Genomic DNA, 24239 nt, shown 5'->3' on the forward strand with positions numbered 1-24239 from the left:
TCAAGGTTATTTAAGAGTCTATTTGTGATCCCGTCCACGCCAGCAGCAGGCCTACCATTAAGGTTAAACAGAACATGCCTGATTTCTGACACCATGACAGGAGAATCAAGCTCCGGCCTGTCAGCACCCTCATAGTCGGTCAGCACGTCATTCCCAGTCACATTTTTCTTTCTAAGGGTCATGTACTGGGTGGCAAGATCATGGGCCATCTCCGCCTCCACCATTCCCATATGAAAGTGCTTCCTAATGATCAGATCCGTTGCCAGGCAAGCCTTGCAGTAAATTTTTACCTTGCAGTAAATGCGCCAGTCTTGAATCCCTTTTCGAAACTTCCAGCCGCGTTTCAATCTCCTTCGTAGCCCTTTCTACTGTGCGTTACTTCTGACAGACATGCCCTGCAAAATCATCGTCATCCGAGGTATCCTCGCCTCTAATGCGCCTGAAGAGATCCCAGTCCACATATCTGTGCTTAGAAGTTGGTGGTAGCCGTATCCCAATAAGCGTCTCCAGAATGTAGTGATCACTGCCCAATTCCTCCTGCAAGTTACCCCCCTCCCCGTCCACATCCCTTAGGAATATCAGATCAGGAGTGCTATCTCTCTTAACCGAACCTCCCTATCTCGTTGAAAACCTAGGATCCGTGATTAGCGTCAACCCAAACTCCAAGGCCCGATTTAATAAACACATACCCTTAACAGTACTGCGGGGTGTCCCCATTCTATATTGGGAGTGTTAAAATATCCTGCAACAACCAAGGCATTACCCCTGCATTCCGAATCGCAGCCGAGAGCAAAGTCCCAAAGTCTCTCTGCATGTCTGACGGAGAACTATATACATTCAAAACAAAAATACAAGCCCGACATTTGCGGCTCGGAATAATCTCCACCAACTGGGCTTCAAGCCGAGACTTGTACTGAGGTATATCATGTGCGAGGAAACACAACTCTTTTGCAACTAGGACTGCTATCCCCCGTCCCATGTCTCCACGGCTGGCGACAGCTTGGTACCCGGAAAACGTCATCAACGTTTCCTGTAAGCGAATGACCTCCGGCTTATTTTCTGCCGATTGCACTAGCTGGACCAGTGCAGCTCCACGCTTGCTGCAACTGGCACAGTTCTACTGCCAGATTCTAAATCTCCCTGGCGTCTCTGCCATGTTTACGGAGCACACACCATCATATCAGCCACGCTGGTCTCCTTGCTAGGACCGGGACCATGCAACTGCGATTCAGGTGTCAGCTCATGCATACCCTTAGCAAGAGCGTTTGGACGCTCTAACACTGCGATTTTACCCTCCAAAGAGGACAGAAAATTCATTATACAATCTGTAGTGAAGAGGTAGCCGTGTTTGGTAGCCGCATAAACTGAGGCAGAACACGGCGGCTTTTGGCCATTTCGAAGTGGCGGCATACCTTAGTTTTCTCCATAAGTACCAGTCTATCATCTACGCCAACCTCCAAAGACGAGCTAGCTTCCACCTCTACTGCCACAACTGCAGCCGTTCTTTCTGATTACTCCTCAGCAGGAGCCAGGACTTTCTGCTTGGCTTTACACCAAAGGGGATTATCTTTCTTACGATCGCGCTGTGCCCTCTCCATGGATGACTCAAAAGCCGCCTTGAGTTCCGCTTAGTTCCTGCTGCTTATTCTCGGCCTCCAGAACTTGCATACGGGGATTCACAAGATGTTCTGACCTGTCTCTCACTGATGACTGGCCTCTTCGTTCAGGAGGCCCTGGCTTCAGCTGACTCTTGACTTTATCTGTCTACGTTGTAAGCTTCTCAAGTTGCCCGCGACTCCGGCTGCGGGACTGCGCCGACGCCTGATGATGCGAAGACTGCTACCCAGCCGCACCTGCCCGAGTCGCCAACCGAGAGCGTTCCCTGTACCGGGAGCGCAAGCACTCTCTGGACCGAAACCGAAGGATAAAAGTCATCCCCGCAGCTGCAGTCTCTGTTGATGATTTGCCACCCTCAGCCCCGCCGGCGTTGTCCCGAGCCGCCTTCTGCTGCTTTCTTGCGCGCTTTCGACGATGCCGCCTCCGGAGCCAAACCACATACGGCTCCTGAAAGCACCCCTTGCATTCCTTGCAACCCGTAATGTGCGGGCCACCACACAACTTACACTTTGGCTCACACACTTTATGCTGAACTTCATTCGTCAGACCCGCGTCCACGGGTCTATACGGGTCGTCACGGGTCCACGGGTAGTCAGACCCGCGTCCATATCCAAGACACTTTGATTTCTCCTCCACACTGCTAGAGCAAACGTCAGCCCGACGACCAACTTGACCGCAGGCCTAGCAAACGGCCACCTGGCGACAATAAAGGTAGCAGGGCACAAGCGCCGTTCCACGCACCATCGTGTTAGGCACCTTCATACCGTCAAAGAGCACCCCTACAGCCGATGTAGTCTTAATGCGCTTCACCTCTTAGACCATTGGGTTCCGACCAGTAACAACCATGTGCTTAAGCGCTTCTTCATTAATGGGTGGGTCAATGTTGCGAAGAACACCCTTACAGGTGTTCTCCGGGACCACGACATACCCCTATTAAAGCTCGCCGAAGACAAGGAGAAGAAGAAGACAAGGGGCACGTAAGAGCACGCGCGTTAGAAGCAAAATAAATAAAAAAGGTTCTTGCTGTTTGTTCGAATCGAAGGCAGTCCACGCTTGTCTCGTCTCGCTTCTGCGACATGGTGCCGTGACTAGGATAGCGTTTTCTCCTTCTACCACTGGCCACGGAATACCAGGATGAAGGACAGGCTACAGAGGACGGCCGAAGAGGAGGCCCAGTGCCAACCGACGGCAGCGACACGCGACATATCTATCTGAGAGAACGGCACAGACACGGAGGACGACACAGCCACGGATGAAGATTCGCCGCTGTAATATGAAAGCGACCAGCTGTTTCCTCTATTATTCAAAATGCACAGGGAAGTAATTTCGAAGAAAAGAAAAACGCTGAGGACGCAAATAACCCACCTAGCGAGCGAAGCAGAAAATAAACTTCATGACAATGAAGAGCCTACAGCAAAATCGGTGATAGCCAGCCAGATTAGAGGCATAACCGACATGTTGAATAAAGTTGACGAACAGATGGAACATTTCATAATGTCAGAAACAGCCAAAGCCGAGTTTGCGAGGACCACTGAGTACGAGTTAAAGACGGTTAGCATTCTGCATAACATCAATGCCTACCTTTGTCGACAAGAACGGCGCGAGCCAGAGAGGAAACAGGTCACTTCAAACGACTATGCCAGGCAAGCGCCGCAAGCAAATGCAGTAAATCTACCAAAGGTAGAATGAATGAAACTTGATGGCGACAGGAGGAAGTGGCAGAGATTCTGGCATCAGTTTGAATCGACTGTTCACGTGTGAACAGTATTAAACGAGAATCAAAAGTACATGACCTTCTGTCATCACTAATCGGGAGAGCGGCAGCTGCCGTGGAGAGACTTCAATATTCAGACAGCAATTATGTGAAAGCTATCGACATGCTCTAGCAGCGATACGGGAAAGACGAAGCGCTTGTAGAAATGCACATGAAAAAGCTAACTAACTTGAGTACAGTAACAAGCTGCAGCGACTATGAAAGACTGAGAAGACTGTCAGAAAAAGTACAAGTCCATACACGTGGGTTGGAATCCGTAGGCGTGAAAATCGAGTCCTATGCATAGATGCTATTACCAGTTGTGAAAAGATCTTTGCCTGTGGAGATGCACATGCAGTACCAACTGAAACAATCAGTATCGGCCGGTAAGTTTTCAGATCAAGATCACAATGCAACTAAACATTATGAAGAAACTCTGAAGTACTTGATGAGGTATATAGAAGACCAAGTTGACTGCAGATAGGAATTGGTAGAAGCCAAAAAAAAAGCCACGGCAAGAAATTTGACAGTAGGCAACAGAAAAGGGTGCTTAATTTTCAGAGCACCACGGCAATGTTTTGCATATTTTGTGAGACTAATACCCACTGTTTTGATGACTGCAGAAAGAATATGCCAGACGAAGCGAAAAAAAATGGCAGCATATCCACGGAGTGAATGATGGGGAGTGGGGTGAAGCATTCGTCCGTCCATTCGTTTTTGCTTCCGTCCACTCCTGCGTACGTCTGTGTAACTGTCCATGCGTCCATCCACCCGTCCGTGCGTGCGTCTGTTCGTGCGTCCGTCCCTGCGTTCGTCCATGCATCCGCGCCTGCGTCCGTTCATGCGTCCATCCATGCATCTGTCTGTGTGTCCATTCGTCCATCTATTCAGCACTCCAAGTACCACTATCTCGCATCTTTTCATCATATATTCTCCATATAGAAGCACCGCCATCCAGCGGACATTTCAAGGACTAAACGGGAGGTGGCACATGCACACTTTCTTACGGCTTGCGCTTCGAGTTTACTTCCCACCTTTAACCACCTCGAGTTCATGGCATATACTAGTTCACTGTGTTCATGGCTATGCGGCCGAACGCTCGCTAAACCTTTCTAAAACCAAGGAGGTTACACCAAGCGAGTTTAACGTAGCAACCATTTCTTGTGAGATTGTGCTCAATGTACATACCAATAGCTGCTAATGGGGATCGCAGCGTGCGCGTTACCTAAAGGCCGAATGCTCCTGTCTCTCATTCCCCCTTAGCGGCCATTAACATGTGCATTGAGCACTCTCTTTTATTGTTCAACAACGCATAGAAGAAATCTCTCACTGGAACCACCTTGGAGGTCAAAATAGTAAGGACCGCTATTTCGGGTATGTGCCACTGGTGGTTACGTACTACGAGGGACGCAAAAGCCACGCCATAAGGAGCTGCGCCCCTAAAAATGAAGCTAAAAGCGTCTCATAGATGCTTCTGTTGCACGACGCCTCACCACATCGCCATAATATGCAAAGAAAGCATAATATGCAAGATATGCCGGAAAAGGCACGCAACGTCTATGTGCCGGGGGAAAAAAACTCAGAGCGAAGTGCATTGAGGCCATTTAAGGTAAAAATGAAAATCAGGAACAGCAAATGTCAACCTGCCAGTATACAAATATATCATCAAGCATTTTTCTGGAGACTGCAATGGCAATAGCAGATGGTAGAAACAATTTGTGCTATTGTTGGGTTCTGTTGGGCCCCGGTAGCCAAAGAACATTCATCCTTAAGAGCTTGTCAAAAAAGCTTGGTTGCCCGGTCAAAGGAAGAGAAAGACTGGAATTAGTCTTTTTCGGAGGAGAACAACAGAAAAATACTGTAGCGGCGAGAGAAGAGAGAGGTGAGACGGCGTCGAAGGCGGCCGACGGGGCCGTGCTGATCTCGCCACTTTATTGCACGCCTGAAGAGGAGCCGCGGTGGCTGTCCATGTCCGACGCGCCAGGTGCGTGAGCTCGTTCTAATTCTCGCGCAGCTCGAGCTCGCGCCAGCTGCGCGAGAGACGCGGCGCGGTGATTGAAAAAATGGTGATGGTGATGATGGCACTACAGGGCTCCCCCCCTAGCGCTTTGCGCGATTTGAACGCATATGAAAAAAAGAAAGAGGGCGACAAATGCTATGTACATGAACGGCAGTCCATAAAGTGTTCCTTTGGCAAGTCCAGTTTGTCAACGTGTAGTGACCATCAGGAACCAGTGGGTCTCTGGTGGGCGACACTGAGAGTTGCGCAGTGGACGAAGAAGTAAGCGCTCGATGGAAAGAAATCCGTAATGGCGGATGGCTCGGTCCCAGAGGTTTTCAATCGTGGAAAGCACCTCTGGAATTTCGAGGTCTCGCGCTACTTGTGATGCGTTTCTGTAGGCGAAAGAGAGGCCGTACTCAGTGACGCTGTGAAGCGACGCGTGACTGAGAACGTGCTCAACTGGTGCACTAAAGTGCGGGCTGTAAAGCGTGTCAAACGGGCCCGTGTCGTAGAGGCCGTCGTAGAAGGTGTAGTCACACACGCCGTCCGCAGGCAGCGGCTGCGACTCGTTCGTCGCCGTGCCGAATACGCGGACCACGGGAAATGGCGTCATGGGAGGCTGTGCAGGAAAGACGGGTTCAGTGATCGCCTCAGTCACTGTCGGGGTATTCGACGCTGGTGGACTGGTGGCAGTGCTTGTTCCCATGCTTTCAGTTGGCTCCACAGTGGTTGTAGTTACGTCGGTTGACTTGACAGACGTCATAGACAGTTCAGTTGGCTGGTCAGACGTCGTAGGCAGCTCAGTTGGCTCAACAGATGTCGTAGGCAGTTGAGTTGGCTCCACAGATGTCGTAGGCACTTCAGTTGGCTCGACAGATGTCGTAGATAGTTCAGTTGGCTCGACAGATGGTGTAGGCAGTTCGTACGCGGGACACGCGTCGCTAGTGGCCAGACGAGAGGAAGTCGGGAGGTCAATAACGGGTGAAAGGTCACCTGTGCCAGGCTCCGAGGCGGGCGGCAAGGTGGCCGTCATGGAGTCTGGTGGGGCCACGGTTGGTAGCACACGTTGCGACGCAGTGACAACCCCAAAGTCGCGGGCCCCTGGAAGCGGTTGGTACGTGAGGCCATTGCGGGCGAGCATTGAGGGCAGGCTCTGGCTCCGCGAAGGCACGGCGCTGGGGCCCGTCGTAGACCACGAAACAGAGACAGGGAAAGGGGCGGGAAGCGGGGACGCCGAGTGTGGTCGGCTGCTGGCCGGGTAGGTGCGAGTGTAATGTGGCGAGGCACCCGGCAGGCCATTGCTGGCACCAGTGGCAGGTGGCGGAGCGGCAGGGGGCACCGTCGAGGAGCTGACCAGCAGCTGCGGCGAGGAGGAGGCCGAGACGTCTGAGCTGGTGGTCGCGGAAACGGCGAGGGCCACGGTGTCGCGTGCCGTCGCTTTCTTGGAAAACGTGCAGGTAGCAGGTACGTGTGATGAAGCTCTGCACGGGGGCTCTGAGGGAATGTACCTCTCGGAGGGAAGGTCAGTCGCAGTGGGGGAGTCTTCTACCTCGCGGTCGTGATCAGGTGCAGGAGTGGATGTTTCTGTGACCGGATCAGGTGTAGAAGTAGTCGAAGCCGGGGTACCGAGGTAGCGGTCTATGGAGGGCTGCGGACCGGTTTGTACCTTGCTCTGCGACGCCGGGGAAACCTGCCTGGTGCGGGTAAACGGAAGCGGACGGTATGTGTTGCCGCTGCGGGCGAGCACTGCAGTGCAGAGGGCATCGTAAGGCTGCGGGCTGGTGTTTGAAGTGGCAGCGAGATGGCGCAACTCTACCGGAAGGGCGTCGAGAAGAATGGCGTGCATCAGCAGCTGGTCCGTGATGCCATTCACCGCAAGAACGGCGTCGAGCTGCATAAACCAGACCTTGGGGTAGGTCGATTGGAACGGCGGCACTGGCGGGCAGAGTTGCGGGAACATGGCAGCGGGCCGTTCGGCGAAGGGTGTGTTCTCCGGGTCACCAATGTAGCGGCGAGAGAAGAGAGAGGTGAGACGGCGTCGAAGGCGGCCGACGGGGCCTTGCTGATCTCGCCACTTTATTGCACGCCTGAAGAGGAGCCGCGGTGGCTGTCCATGTCCGACGCGCCAGGTGCGTGAGCTCGTTCTAATTCTCGCGCAGCTCGAGCTCGCGCCAGCTGCGCGAGAGACGCGGCGCGGTGATTGAAAAAATGGTGATGGTGATGATGGCACTACAATACTATGCATTCAGTTGAAGTCAAACTTGGAAGCGCTTATAGTGGCGCAGAGGTTTTGTTGGAAGCACTCCAGGTTGATGTTATATCAAAAGAAAGAATACCGTTCCTGCCAGTTCCACTGAAAAAGAAGTATGAAGACGACGGAATAAAGTTGGCTGACGGTTTATGTATAAGCACAGACTGCTGAGAAATCGGAATCCTTGTTGGATCAGACCAGTACTGGCAAAGTATGACTGGAGGCATCCGAGAACTAGAAAAGAAGCGGACAGCAACAGAGACCATATTCGGTGGGACGGTGCAGGGCAAAACTAAGTTAGCCACAACGTTAATGAAACGGTCAACCATTATGGTACTTCACAGAGAAGTGAACAAGTCCGACATAGAGAGAGAGCTAAGCCATTTCTGTGACATTGAAACCATCGACATAAAGGGCACTGAGCAAGACACAAAGAAAGAAGAGAGCGTGATGGAGTATTTTAGCAAGAACTAAAAGTGTGATGAGAAAAAATACTCAGTACGACTTCCATGGAAAAACACCGTGGAGATTGATGAAAACAAAAGTGTCGCATTGACCAGATTGAAGGAACTCACTCGAAGGTTACGGAAAGACGAAAGTGTATTGCGACGTTACGACAATGCCATCAAAGAGTACTTGACTAGCGGAGTGGCAGAAGTGGCCCAAGAACAAAGGAAATCAATGACACACTCCTACTGCATGCCGCATCAAGCCATCATGAAGGAATATAGTCAAACAACAAAGATAAGAATAGGATTTGATACGTAATCATCGAACACAAAAGGGTCATCTTTCAATGAAAACCTTGAAACTTGACCAAATCTCAATTGTGATCTCGTTCACATGCTGATGAACTTTTGACACCATCGCATTGCAATGACAGCTGATATTGAGAAGACATTCTTGCAGATTTCGATACATGAAGAGGACAGAGACGTGCGGCGTTTTTTTTTTTTTGGTGGGGTAGAACTTCAATTGTAAGTGATGCGAAGATCGTAACATGCAGCATGTCAAGAGTGACGTTTGGCACTGCCCCCAGTACTTTCTTGCTCACAGCAACAGTACAGCACCACCTCATCAAGTTGGAGGAGAAATTTCCTGAGACTATTAAACAGCTGAGGAGAAGCGTCTACGTCGACAACATAATAATGATAGCCGAATCACCCAAGGAAGCGGAAAAACTTTACTGGGAGTCAAAGGAGATTTTTGAAGAGGAGTCAATGACTCTCAGAAAGTTCAACACAGATGAGCCTGGATTACAACAAACATGAAGAAAGAGGAAAACGCAGGCTTCGTTGCTTCCACCGAAATAAAGGTCCTTGGCATCCGGTGGAACTTCAAGGAAGATAGGCTGTACCTACCGTCGTTTGACATAAAAATACATAGATACCAGTGGTGCGCTAAAGAAGCGCCCAATGTTACAGTTCACTGCAAGAGTATACGATCCTCTGGGACTCTTTAATTCATTCATGGTAACAGCCAAGCGAGAAATACAAAACATGTGGAGGAAAGGGATGTCTTGGGACGACTCACTGCCAGATGATGAAACGGAGACTTGGAGGAGATGGATTAAAGAGCTGGAATCGATTCAAGAGTTAAGTGTACCACGATGGTTAGATGTACGACAAAGGACGAAGCCTATTCACTCGGAACTTCACTTGTTGTACGATGCAAGTGCATATGCATACGGAACAGTGGCCTAATTGATATATCACTACGAGAAGAAAAAGTAGGCCGCAATACTAATTGCAAAAGAAAGAATATCACCAATGAAACAAATCTCGTTACCACGACTTCAGTTGATGGCTGCGTTGCTGTCTGCACGCATTTCTTAATACATCAGAAGCGAATTTGTAAGGAATATAAGTTATAAATGCTACAAGATACTGGACAGACTCCACCATTGTTCCTAATTGGCTACATGGAAAGAAAAAACGAGACACACTTGTAGAGAATAGGGTAAAAGAGATAAAAGAGAAAACGAAGTTATCAGAGTGGAAATGTATTGCGAGAACCCAACTGATCTCATGACCAGAAGTGTAAGCGTAAAGGCTTGGATACAGTTGGACCTATGGTGGCAAGTGGTTTGTTACGGTAAACAAGACCACAGGGCAGGCAGAAGAAGACACTGAGAGTAGTGAATGTTTTGCAACTAACACATCCATGTCAGTTCTGGTCATGATCGACGCGGGAAAGTATGGAACCTACATAAGATTGCTCAGAGTAACAGCTTGGGTTTTCAGATAAATACGGATTATTATGAAGATGCGGGTAATCGGTGATCTGAGTTTTGAGAAACTAAAGAATGCAGAGACGGCAACAATCTAATTGGAACAACGAAAGATACAGCAACATATTACACTCAACAAGAGCAACACGACCAAGACAAAAAGGATGTTTCTTTGTGGTAGGGAAGTCTTTAATGATGAACAAGGACTAATAACGCACAAGGGTCGTCTGTCTCAAAGCGGACTGACATACAACGAAAAACATTCAATTGGGCTATCAAAGTGGACGGCTGCTACAAAGCTGCTAGTACGACATGGGCATCAACTCGCGTTGCATGGAGAAGTCAATGCAACACTGTCGCAGCTTAGAACAAAATATTGGATAATCCAAGAGAGGCAGCTGGTGAAGAAGGTTATTCATTTAAAGTGCCAACGATTTGACGCTAAACCAATTAAGACACATCACCCCTGTCTGCTGACACAGTAAACCACCGACAACCATTTGAAGTGACAGGTGTAGATTTTACAGGCCCGATGCTTATAAAAGACTCCGTGAAAGGCATGAGTAAACTGTACATTGCAGTATTCGTGTGTGGAACAACAAGAGCTGTACATCTCGAAGTTATCGACAACTGTAAAACAGAAGCATCCTTACATGCATTCCGAAGATTTACAGTGAGAAGAGGCTTGTGCCGCACAGTATATAGTGACGACGCAAGTGCGTTCAAGACAGCCCGCAGAGAAATCAATCGTATGCTGAAGGAGCTAAAGAATAAGTCTCTAAAGAGCTCACCAAGGAGATAAAATAAAGTGGAAGTTTATCGCCGAACAAGCGCCTTGGTGGGGAGGCTTCATGAAAGGATGATACGAAGCATGAAATTATCAATGAGGAAAGTCATCGGAAAGAGACTGCTAACCAGAGAAGAGATAGAGACAATAACTACTGAAGTTGAAGCGGTGCTTAACAACAGGCCGTTAACTTATGCATACAGCAGACCCGGTGAGCCACTACCTATTGTGTGAGCTGACATAATAGGTGGAAAATGCAGACCTTCAGGCAATGACGAAGATAAACACAAAGTGAACATTGAAGAAATCTGGAGAAAGCGGCAGAACGTCATGAAAGATTGGTGGTAAAGATAGAACAAGGAATATCTGAAGGCATTGGGGCGCAAGCTTATGCAAGTAAACAAGAAACGAGAGTGAACCGAGGTGACGTTCTATTGCTTGGTTCACGCACTTCTAGATGAGTTTGGAACCTGGCCAAAGTCACGGAAGTTTATTCGGGAGTTGACGGGAAGATACGCTCCTGCCTTTTGAAAACCAATGGAAAACTCATTTGGAGACCTGTACAGCATATCTACAAACTTGAAGGTTAATTCCAATGAGGCAGCAAAACTTCATGCAGGCCGAAAGCTATTTATACTCGCCGAAAACATGGAGAAGAAGAAGACAAGATGCACGGGAGAACGCGCGCGTTAATAGGCAAAATAGACATAAAGGATTCTTGCTATTCGTTCGCATCGAAGGCAGTCCACGCTTGTCTCCTCTCGTTTCTGCAACAACGCAGACATCTCAAACGACCCCATCCGTGTGTAAATCTTGCAGACTCGCGCACACTTCATTGCATGGAATTCGTGTGGGGTGGAGACGACAACGATATTCTGCACCTTGTTGGGGCATACCATATCCTCCTTTGTCTGATTTTCTGTAAGGCCTGCCGGTATCGATACAGCCTGAGCTAGGAAAACAATGTCCGCTTTTGCTATATTCAGCCCACCTTGTGGACTTACTATAACAATAATATCATTTATCGGGAGCCTCGTCGTCCCTGAAAATCCTGCGGCCCACCTCGAGCCTCGTCGCACTGCTTCCAGTACCTTGCCAGAGCGGGCGTACGCCTGCACTCCACCATGGCGAACGCCGCCTGCTGACGATCGGTGTCTCGCGTCCTTCTTCCGGGAATAAAATGACCCAGTCCACCCGGCATCTTCCAGGTCCTCAGGACTCGCGTCCATCCCTTCCACTTCTACAGTCGCTGGCAAAATTGCTATCACCTTCTTCCATCACGAAGGTTTAGGCGGCCGCGAAGTTAGGCCTATGCCTCACTCACCGCTATACCCATTGAAGAAGGCCTAACGCGGACCAAATGTTCAATGTTCAGGAAAATGTTCAAGAAAGCACCCACAAGAATAAAGTTGATATCACCAGAATCTGTGCATCTTGTTGCTTTGGAAAATACACAATTTTTCTGGGTTTCGATGGCGAAAACGCAAGAAACAAAACAAAAAGCAGGAGCCGACATGACCCCAACCGCACTGGTTGACGCTAGCAGCGTCTCCTCTCTATGCGCGTTATTTTTTTTTAGTTCGTATCGAGCGAGATGCGAGACTAAGTTGCCTCCATTTAGTTAGCGTTGCACTTCTCGCTGTTCTCGCGTCGTGCCGGTGCCAGCATTCACAACACTTACCGTGTTTTTAGTGAATCGTCCTTTACAGCAGTTCCAGTGGTGCGACGCTGTGTGCCGTGGTAAGGATACATGATCTATGCCAGCATCTCCAAACGTTCACGCATAGAGGGATTCATCACCCCAAAACAGTCAGTAGAATACAGAGAACGTCGAAATAGCCCGCCAACACTTGCGTGCCCGACCTGGCATGGGCATGTCATGCGAATGCAACGTTGCATGCGTATGGCTTGTTGATGCGTCTGCGTCGTGCGATTTCCCAGCTCCTTGTTGCTGTGATATATACCGAAGAGTGCAGGGGAGGAATTAGGCTTGCGATATCTACGCAGGTCGAGTAGCAACCATTTCGACCTCACCTCTTGGCGTCACGATTTCGCGGCTTGTAATGAACCAATTAAAAATTCTTGTAATACACACCTTTTCATTGGCCACGCAACTTCTAGTACCAAAGTGAAATTTCTCATGTGACCTAGTATAGCGCCGTTTAAGAAGTAATTGACTAACAAAACAAAAAAGATTGCCCGCAGCTTCCCTCGGGGGAACACTGAGGAGGATGCGGAGCATATAATTGGTTAACGGGGTGTTAAAGTGCGACTTACTTGGGTCGATGGCTAAATTGGTTAACGTGGTTGTGAAATGGGGTGTTAAATTGCGACTTACTTGGGTCGATGGCTAAATTGGTTAACGTGGTTGTAGGAGGGGGTGTTAAATGAGTGAACACGTACACACGTATGCGAAAGGGCGGCGCTGGTCGAAGGGACGTCGATCATTGTGTTTGTGGATTCGTTGGCATTCATTTCACCACGACCTTGGACGTCGACGCGCCGTACAAACCAACCGACGAGCGGCAACTGAGCGAGCGAGCGCCGACCTTCAGTATATATACAGCGCGACAGCGCATGCACTGTCAGCTGTTGAATGTTCTCGAAGCGCGACGGCGCATGCGCGTCCACTGGAGAATCAGGAGAATTGTAGAATGTTCTCGAAGGGGAGAAGCGCGCGTGGCACCGATGGTGGGTGACCGTGCATGCGCGCGTCAGCTGTCGAATGTTCGAGAAGGGGGAGAAGCGCAACGGCGCATGCGCGCGCGTCAGCTGCCGATGTTCTCGAAGCGCGACGGCGCATGCGCGCGCGTCAGCTGCCGATGTTCTCGAAGCGTGACGGCGCATGCGCGCTACACTATACACCTAGCGAATGTTCGTGAAGCGGAGAAGCGCACGCGGTGTGTAGAGGAGGAAGGGTGCACAGATGGTGGAGGAGTGAAGCGCGCGCGGTGTGTAGAGGAGGAAGGGATGCACAGATGGTGGAAGGAGGAGGAGGAAGCTTGCGGACGGCGCCGCACTACAAGCCTCGAGTATTAGATGCTCCGCATCTAAAATGTGGACTTTTTTTATCTACACTCTGCTTCCTCCGATTGACCCTTCATGGTTTCGCACTCGTTCTTCATTGACCTGTGGCTGCACAGAATCACTTTTTGTTCACTACGCATGCATGCCAGCAGGCGACGAGAACATCCGGAGCAGACGACGCGACACAGATGAATAAAAGCGTCGAAGGTAATCTGCCTTCCTATTGGCTAAGACTGAAAAGAACTTATAAGATGGAGCATAGGTTGCACCCCATAGAGTTCAGCTAGCTCGAGTTTGCCCGGTAACATAAATACCAGTTTACAACTGTACCTGAAAGGAAAATTTGAAACTAAATAGCGCTCATGAGGCACTTATTTTAAATAGGCATTTATAGGCACTATAGAAACACTATAAAAGCCCTTCTTAACCTCTAATGTCATGTATCAAAGAGGCATAGTTTACTATAGAAACGCGAGAAACGAAGCAAGCATTTGCCCATAAGCCGATTTATAATAATAACTAACGTTTGTTCTATATTTTTTCTTATGTTACGTAAACGTTAGCGTTCGCGGACTACAGTCAGAGGCGTAGTAAAAAAGGGCGTGTGTCAGCTTTGTAGCATTGGCTGGGCTGCCACAGAAAGTTGTCGCGATATATAGTGGTGACACCTTGTTTACTTTATGCGTAGTTGAATTCTCTGTGTTTGCGTTGGATAATCTCCTAACCAATGTTTTAGAACCAATTCTAGAAACGCTGCTCGCAACTGCAGCGAACCATACTCGCAGCCACGCACGGCGACGACAGAGCTACCTCCGAGCGTGAAACCGCGATGAGATAGGTCATTCATCTCAAGAAAATGTCGTGTAAACTTAGTGTAAACAATTTTCCGACAATATTTAGGAAGCTAATTTCGTACGAAGTTAAAAGTTTGTTGCTTCAAAATCAAGTATTTCATTTCACCCAAGTTGTTTTCAGGCACTTCAAGAATTTTTTTCAAATGGCTTCAAGTATTTTTGTCTAAAGCCAGTGACGATAAGACGGTCGTAAATCATGCAACAGGCTGTTTAATCACGTTGTCTTCTGTGACGGCTGTGTACAATGTGAAGTTATGCTCATGAGCATCAATAATAAATAAAGCCTTGGAATATTTTCAGTTCGTTAGGCCCTTGGGGACGTTCTAGTGCTCTCCCATAGTAGAGTACCAAGTACTCTGAATCGTTCACCAGTTTTTTTCTCAACACATTAGCATCCACTTTACGTGATTTCGAGCCCCATCGGGATGGCTTTAAGCTCTCCCATAGTAGAGTGCTCTGTGCTCTAAATCGTTACCCCCTTTTTCTACCCCACCCCCCCTGAGAACCTTTGAGCTTACGGCTCGGTAAAAAGGTCTACGGGACAGCTTCCAGCTCTCCCATAGTAGAGCACGAAGTGCTCTTAATCGTTAACCAGACAATAAACAGGCATATTTGTGACGCCGCGTATACAAATTGAAGTAACCAAATCGTTAACCACTCTTTCTAAACACACAGATTCTCAAACGACCAAGGGACGGCTCTCAGCTCTCCCATAGTAGGGTACCGAGTACTCTAAATCGTTCACCACTTTTTCTAAACACACACATGAATGGGACGACTCTATGCTCTCCCATATTAGAATGCCAATTACTTTGAATCATCAACCCCATTTTCTAAACGCACATCAAATAGTAGAGTACCTAGTACTAAACATCGTTAAGAACTTTTTTTTTCAACACACAGCGTACGGGACAGCTTTGTGCTCTCCCATAGTATAGTATCAAGTACTCAAAATCGTTAACCACTTTTTTCAAAACACGTACGCTGTTCTCTTCTGTTGCTGATGTTTTCAGCTTTAGGGTCGGCTCACTGCTCTCACCCAGTCCCGGTGGCGTACGACGTTCTCGAAATCATTAACCACTTTTCCTACACACAGGTTAGACACCAAAGAACGCCAGGACGGCTTTATGTTCTCCCATAGTACCTCGTACTCTAAACCTTCACCACGTTTACTAAACACAATAGAGTGCCCAGTACGCTAGATTGTTAAAAACTTTTTCTAAACACACATGATGGCATGTCGACAGCAGTCTGAGACGGCTTGATGCTCTCTCTCATAGTAGAGTACGAAGTGCTCTAAATCGTTGACAGTTTTCCTGAGCCTCCTCACCGGGACGTATTATGGCTATTCTATATATTTATTCACTTATTCATTCATTAAACAATACTGCCAATCTCAACAGAGAATATAGCAGGGAGGGCATATGAAAACATATTTGTTTACATGAAATATACTCGTTAAAATTACAAAAAGAGATATACAAAAAGGCATATGATTATAATTTATACATTGTCATAATAAAAACAGACATTCAAACAAGTTTATTAACAGCGAGAACATGGACTAGAGTTCTACTAATAGCAAATAAAAAAAGGATAAGGTATGCATTTGTAAGATGGCATAAGTCAACAATTGATTGATTGATATGTGGGGTTTAACGTCCCAAAACCACCATATGAATACTAGAGACGCCGTAGTGGAGCGCTCCGGAAATTTCGACCACCTGGGGTTCTTTAACGTGCACCCAAATCTGAGCACACGGGCCTACAACATTTCCACCTCCATCGGAAATGCAGCCGCCGCAGCTGGGATTCAAACCCGCGACCTGCGGGTCAGCAGCAGAGTACCTTAGCCACTAGACCACCGCGGCGGGGCGGCATAAGTCAACAATTGCGCAATATTATTGAGCAAATTATTTTTAACAATAAGCTGATTAAAGAACATGTCACCAAAATATACGATCATATAAAACAGAAACTCTATAAGAACATAATACAGAATCATCGCTTATTTGGTTTATTGATGCTGTAGTGCCGTTATTGCGAGTTGTGAAGTGATCAGTTCGCTTTCCATTCCAGCTATAAATAAGCTTATGGATTATTCAGTGGTTAGGGTAGGTCTCAGTCATTTTCAATCTTCCTAGGTTTGAGAAAAAAATGAGTATCTGAAGCAATTATGTGGACCTACTTGGCCGTCCATGGACGCTACGTAACACCAAATTTGATATGTGTGAAGCTAGCAAAATGGCCGCGAGCGCATAATAAGGGGCCCATATACTACAGCGTGACGTTGGATTGGATTGGATAAACTTTTATTTGGTCCTCCAAAACACAGATCACTGTGTTGCGGGCAGCTCCCACGTGGGGACTGAGATGCCAAGCTCCTCAGCCACCTCGCGGGCTTGGTGGACAGCCCAGAGCTGATCTGCCAAGGATGAGCTGCGGATTGCCGCCTCCCATCTGGCAGAGGTGATGTGCGATAAATGAGCGAATTTGGTGCACTGCCAGAGCATGTGTTCTAATGAAGCCATTTCCCCACAATGTGGACAAAGTTTACTTGGATATAGGTCAGGGTACATGATGTGTAACATTTTCAAAGTAGGGTACATCCGCGTTTGCAAAAGCCTTAATGTAAGTGCTTGGGGCAGGGTTAGATTTTTGTGAGGTGGAGGAAAAATCCTTCTAGACAGGTAGAAATGTTTAGTGAGCTCGTTATATGTTGTAAGAATTTCCCGGTTATCCCCTTCACCGCTAGAACGCATCCCCGGGGAGGCGCGGTTGGAGAGTTCTCGCGCCGCCTCGTGTGCTGCTTCGTTGAGATTGGGAGGGGAATCGTTGATTTGTCCAAGGTGAGCTGGGAACCAACTCAGAAGATGATGTGTTATGTTCTTGCCTTGCAGTATTTTTAGCGTTTGTTCACAGACCGTCCCCTTGGCGAACGCCCGTAGTGCTGCCATGGAATCACTGTAGACCACTTCAATGTTATCCATCTTGAGTGCTAAGGCGATGGCCACTTGTTCCGCAATGATTGGGTCTTTCGTCCTGACCGTCGCTGAGTTGACGACATGGCCAGCCCCATCGACTACCACTGCCACAAACGCTTTCCCATTGGCGTAGGAAGCCGCGTCAACAAATACGACCCCTCGTTCCCCGTTTGAGACTTGACGAAGTATAGTCCTGGCCCTCGCAACTCTTCTTCCGACGTTGTGTTCTGAATGCATGTTTCTCGGTATAGGAGATACCGTAATAGTCTCCCTGATGTTGTCAGGGATATCATTGTAATTGCGTCTGATTGCTATTGGGTTTTGGCCCAGCTCCTGCAGGATCATTCTCCCCGACCTTGTAGTAGATAACCTTGCAAACTGTGCTCTCTCTTGGGCTTCTGCTATTTCTTCGAGCGTGTTGTGTATGCCAAGCTCAAGCAGACGCTCGGTGCTGGTATGTATGGGTAGGCCCAGGACCTTCTTGATAACTTTTCTGAGGAGCACATTCAGTGTCTCAGACTCTGCTCTTGACCAGTTGTGCATTGCTGCCTCGTATGTGAAGTGACTTAGAACAAACGCGTGCATCAACCTGACGAGGTTGTCTTCCTTGATCCCACTTCTTTTGTTGGCCACTCTGCGTATGAGGTGCACCGCACTGTCTGTTTTCCGAGTTAACTTGGCTATAGATTTGCTGTTGGCGCCGGTAGACTCTATCAGCATTCCCAGGACTTTGATGGAGTCGACCCTCTGGATGGCATCCCCTTGATTTGTACGGAGATGGATGTCTATCTGGTTTAACGGCTTCCATCCCCTGGGCTTTGGTGCTTTGGTCCCCGGCGTGCAGTCCGATAAAGCAAAAGTTCTGACTTACTCGAGGAGCACTTGAGCCCGGAAGGGCGAAGGTAGTCTTCTACGGTGTCAATCGCCTCTTGCAGAGCGCTCTCAATCTGCCCCTCGCTTCCACCTGTGCACCAGATGGTAATGTCATCTGCGTAGATGCTGTGCTTCAATCCTTCAATGCTCGATAATTTCTTTGACAGTCCAATCATGGCAATGTTAAACAGCATTGGTGAAATCACTGCCCCTTGTGGCGTGCCCCTTGCTTCTAGTTCGATTTCTGCGGTCTCGATATCTGCAATCTTCATCACGGCTTTTCGATCTGTAAGAAAGGACCATACGTAGTCATAGAAGGCTTTCCCTAGACCAAGCTTGGAAATTGCTTCGAGTATGAATGAATGGTGGATGTTGTCAAACGCTTTTTCTAGATCTAGGCACAGAATGGCTCTCACGTCTCTGGTTTCATTGTCAATGACCTGGTGTTCGATAAGCTTCAATGCATCTTGTGTGGATAGCCCTGCCCTGAATCCAACCATATTGTGTGTATATATGTTGTTATCTTCCAAGTACTTGTTTATCCTGTGCAGTATGGCATGTTCTGTGACCTTGCCGATACATGATGTCAAGGATATTGGCCTCATGTTGTCCAAGTTAGGGGGCTTTCCTGGCTTAGGAATAAGGATCGTGCTGGCCAGCTTCCACTGCTCTGGCACCCTGCCTTCTTTCCATGCTTAATTGATCATATCCCTCAGGGTTTCAATTGAATCGTCATCAAGGTTACGCAGGGCCTTGTTTGATATACCGTCCGGACCAGGGGCCGACCTGCCGTTGAGATCATGCAAGGCTCTTCTGATCTCCTCGATGTTAAAGTCGCCCTCAAGACCTGGATTTAATTTATTTATTTTATTTATTTATTTATACAATACTGCAGACCAATTTAATGGTCCAAGCAGGACGGGCAGAAAAAAGAATGTTCATGCACATACAATGCAATGCAAAAAAACAATGAAGCAACAAAACACAGAATTCACTTAGAACTACAAAATAAACAAGCCACGGTGAAAGCGACTTTTCGCACAAACATAGCAGGGTTTCCAATCCAAATAAAACTAGAAAATCACGCACAACTTCAAGTAACATTGCTAAAAACCCGATCGTCAGTAATTAAAAGTTTCTAAAATGATCGTGTAGGGCTGTCATAAAATTTCCACTAAAAATTCTTTCTGGCAATTTATTCCAGTCATCTACCGTGCGTGGAAAATATGAAAACTTAAAGGTATTTGTTCGGGCAAAGAATGGGGATAAACTGTGGCTATGTGTGTGCCGTGTTTACCTCGTGGTGAACGGACTAATGAATGGAGTGGGTGATAATCCAGTCTTACACTTAATTAGGGATTCCATAAAAGCTAAGCGGGCAATTTGGCGTCTAATGTGTAGTGGTTGGATTTTATTGAGTGTCATGATACCTGACGGAGAATCACTTCTTTTATATTTATTATAAATAAAACGAACAGCCCTCCTCTGAACCTTCTCCAATTCGTTAATGTTTTTGTTTGTGTACGGGTCCCAAACAACCGCTGCATACTCCAGTTTAGGCCTAATTATGGAATTATACGCTAAAAGCTTAACGTTACTAGGTGTACCTCGAAGTTTATGCCGTAAAAGACCAAGTTTTTTTAGCGCTGAAGAAGTTACCTGCTGAACGAGGTCGTTCCAATCTAATCTGGAGTTCAATACGATACCTAGGTATTTAAACTTACTAACCTCCTCGATTAAGGTGTTTTTAATTTTGTACCGGAAAGTTAAGGGGTTTCGTTTCCTGGTTATACGTAAAAGAACTGTTTTTCTAGTGCTAATTTTCATGCCCCATTTGTCGCACCAAGATGATATGTCACATAAAGCCCTATCTAGCCGATGTTGATCAGAAGCAGACTGCACTTCAGTATAAATCATGATATCATCCGCGAACATTCCAATATTCACAGTATCACCAACCACATACACTAAATCATTAACATACAACAAAAAAAGCAGGGGCCCCAGCACACTTCCCTGGGGCACACCTGATGTCACTGTTAGAGAAGAAGAACAAGTACCATCGATGTCTACAAATTGCGTTCGATCTTTCAAATACGAATTAACCCAATTTAAAGTGTAGAAGGAATTTGGCGTGCCCTGGTACTGTCTACTTGGTGGTGCCAATCCTCTTTTGATTGGGAGGTACTCATGCACGAGCTGCTGGACAACTTGCTGTTCTGTAGTGCGCCCTATCTCTTTATGCAAAATTCGAGCGATGACATGCTTTTGATTTCTTTTCGTGGTGTTTTCGTTGAGGAGATGCTTTAACATATTCCATGTCTTGCCATTGCGCATCTGACCATCGACGGAGTTGCAGATTTCGTCCCACTGCTGCCTCGATAGTGCGCGACAATGTTCCTCGACTGATCTGTTGACCTCAGCTATCTTCTTCCTCAGTCTTCGGTTCAGGCGCTGACCCTTCCAACGGTTCAGTAGTGCTTGCTTTGCCTCAAGAAGATGAGCAAGCCGGCTATCCATTCTTTCTACTGGAAGATCTGTGGTAATGGTGGAGAAGACGGATTTGATGTCATCTTTAATCTGTTTGACCCACTGCTCCAAGCCTTGTCTGTGGCCATCTTGTTCCCTTTCCATCCTTATCTTCCTGAACTTATCCCAGTCTGTGAAGTGGAATTCTCTCTGCTTTTTACGCTCCACGGAGAAGATAGTGGCAAGAATGCAGTGGTCACTCCCTAGGTCTACAGCAAGGTTCATCCACTTGGCCTTCTTGATGTTCCTTACAAATGTAAGGTCCGGGGTGGAATCCCTGCAGCAAGATGTACCAAGCCTTGTTGGTAGGCTGGGGTCTGTGATTAGGGTGAGATCAAGTTCACTGGCACTTTGCCAACACAGCGTGACGTTGACTCGCGTGAACTCTGAGCACAGTGACGCTACGTTAGCAAAACGCGTGCACTCTATAATCTGACGCCAGGCGCGGCCGGCGTCCGTCGACACAGCCCGACGGCAAGCGGCGCTAAATGCGACATGCTGCATTTCACGCCAGTGCATTACCCAGACAGCATTGCGTTTGCCTCTTTTCGTGACGGAGGGACGCCGGATGCGCTGAAACGCGCATACATCGATAGATAGATAGATAGATAGATAGATAGATAGATAGATAGATAGATAGATAGATAGATAGATAGATAGATAGATAGATAGATAGATAGATAGATAGATAGATAGATAGATAGATAGATAGATAGATAGATAGATAGATAGATAGATAGATAGATAGATAGATAGATAGATAGATAGATACGCTCAAAGTCGTCGAAATTCGCCAAGAAAAGTGCTTCGCCTTTAAAAGTGTTAAATGATTTAGATTACTAGAAAGTTGGTACTCTACTATGGGAGAGCACAAGGCCGTCCCGTGGGCCTCACATTTGATGGGGTGTTAAGCGCTTGGACATACAACAAAGGCATCCCATGTGTGCTTAAAATAGTTTTATTTCCGAAAGAAACATACATACACAGAAGACATTCATCTGTTGCACTTTATGTTTTCAAGACATCCTGATATATATTCATATACATTCAAATGCTCAATGGGAACTGTTTGTACCTACAAACACAAATTCTAATGTGCACAAAGAAAACTACGCGCAGGGGTACGCACACTTCATGAATAGGAACAAAAAACAACAATAAAAAATAAATTATTATAAACAGATTGAGAAAAGTTTTATTTCCTTCAAACATGAGTCAACAAATTCACTACTGGTTGCTGGGGTCGCGCGTACATGTGACTGCGGACGATTTAGCACATACTAACTCAATATACATGTTGATAATTTATGACGCTCTAACCCATAAAACAGAAGAGCTCTCTGTACAACCTAACGGTCATACCTGGAAAAAAACGTTTACGGGGAAACTTTCCACGTGTTATTATTGGCCTACACGTACGGCCAGACTCAGCTACATTGAACACATCAATGTATTACTTCACAGTTGGGGAATATGACGGAGAGTTTGACTTTGTTCTTTCCAAAAAAGCGCAAGACCAGTATCTCAGGAAGTCTGTACGTGAGTTGCTAGCTAAGACTGCAAAAAACATATAAGCGTCTCTCTAAACTGGGATGATAGCGGCTACTGTAGTGCAGGCATTGCCGTCGGGCGACCGCCCTGTAGCGATTACCCCAAAGAATAAACTCGCCAACGGCGATCACTAATCGGCCAAACCTTCCCCGGGGGCATCGGTCTCTCATGTAATAGCAACATGTGCATTAAACAAAAGTGTGTAACGCTTTCGAGTACTTCGTACTCAACTATAGGAGAGCAGTGAGCCGTCCCACAAACAACAGCAAACGTTTGTTTAAAAAACTAACGATTTAGAGCACTTAGTACTCTACAATGGGAGAGCACAAAGCCGTCCCTTGGACTTTACACTTGATGAGACCGCATCGATCTACGCGATTGCAATCGCGAAGAATCCCAGACTTTTTGAACTTTTAGAAACCACGGCGCAAGATCGTTCGCATATTTCAGATCATTGGTTTCTTTACACAGACACATGTTGGTGCACCTGCTTTTCCGTCAAAAAGTCTTGATTTCTTGTGCAATTTACGCAAAGATTTCGACATCAGTCTCTGCGAAACGTAATGTTTGAAACAGAAGTGACGAACCTTCAAATAATACTCTGCGTAGTGTTTGTGTTATCACCAAAAAAGACTCGTAGTTGCGACCAAAACCACCTAGCACGACTCTCTAGCCCAGATGAGTGGCAGGTCAGCAGCAGTATTGGGGGTGACGCTTGTATTCTGGTTGTATTCTTAGGCTGTAAGCAGCTGAGCTTGCTACCGACTATTTTCTTTGCTATGAAGCTAAGGCCACAGATCCAAGTTACCCGTCTGCTACCGCTTGGTAATAGAAATTTTTAGCTGACAGTATTAAATGCGAAGCATTTCTTAGCGAACTTCGGTGATGCATTAAGCGTATCTGTTTATCTATCTATGTAGTCACCTACGACTTTTAGCTATCCTGGCCGTTTCGATAATGGCATCAATATCAAACTTGGTATGGCATAACATGACAGTAAGAAGAACTTATTTGACTAAACATGACATAAAAATCATGGCATGTATGCCATGAATGTGATCATTTACATTTCAGAGTCCTGCAGCTCTTGCGGTGGTTTAGTTCGCATGGCACGTTGCAAAACTGGTATGGTATGACATGATTGCGTGGCGAACACAAGCGACAAACGCTAACATGAAAATCATGACATGCGCGTCATGTAACAACATGACTACATACCACGCTCGTCATGCGCTCCCGGCCGTTTCGCTAGCGTCACTTATACCTAATTTGGTATCACAGTACGTGAATGGAATACGAACGTATGTGACTGGGGCAAACACGAAAGTTATGAGATGCGTGTCATGTAAGAACATGACTACATGCCACGCTCATGATGCACTGGTGGCCATCTCACTAGCTTCACTTATACCAAATTTGGTATTACGGGACTTGAATGGATCCCGAAGGTGTGATACAGGTGCAAACATGATAAACATGAGATGCGTGGCATTTAACGACAAGACAACATGCTATGCTCATGATGCGAGTGCGGCCATTTCGCTAGCTTCATATCTACTAAACTACGCGACGCGAACGGATGACATAGGTAAATGACGCATCCGAACATGATAATCATGCCATGCGTGTCATGTAACAACATGACTACATGCCGCACTAATGATACACTCGCCGCCGATTCGCTAGCTTCACATATGCCAAATTTGGTATTACGTGACGTCAATGGATGACGAAGGTAAGTGACTGGTGCAAACAAAATAATCATAGGATGCGTGTCATGT

This window comes from Rhipicephalus microplus, unplaced genomic scaffold (assembly GCF_043290135.1).
Source record: "Rhipicephalus microplus isolate Deutch F79 unplaced genomic scaffold, USDA_Rmic scaffold_15, whole genome shotgun sequence".
NCBI lineage: Eukaryota > Metazoa > Arthropoda > Arachnida > Ixodida > Ixodidae > Rhipicephalus > Rhipicephalus microplus.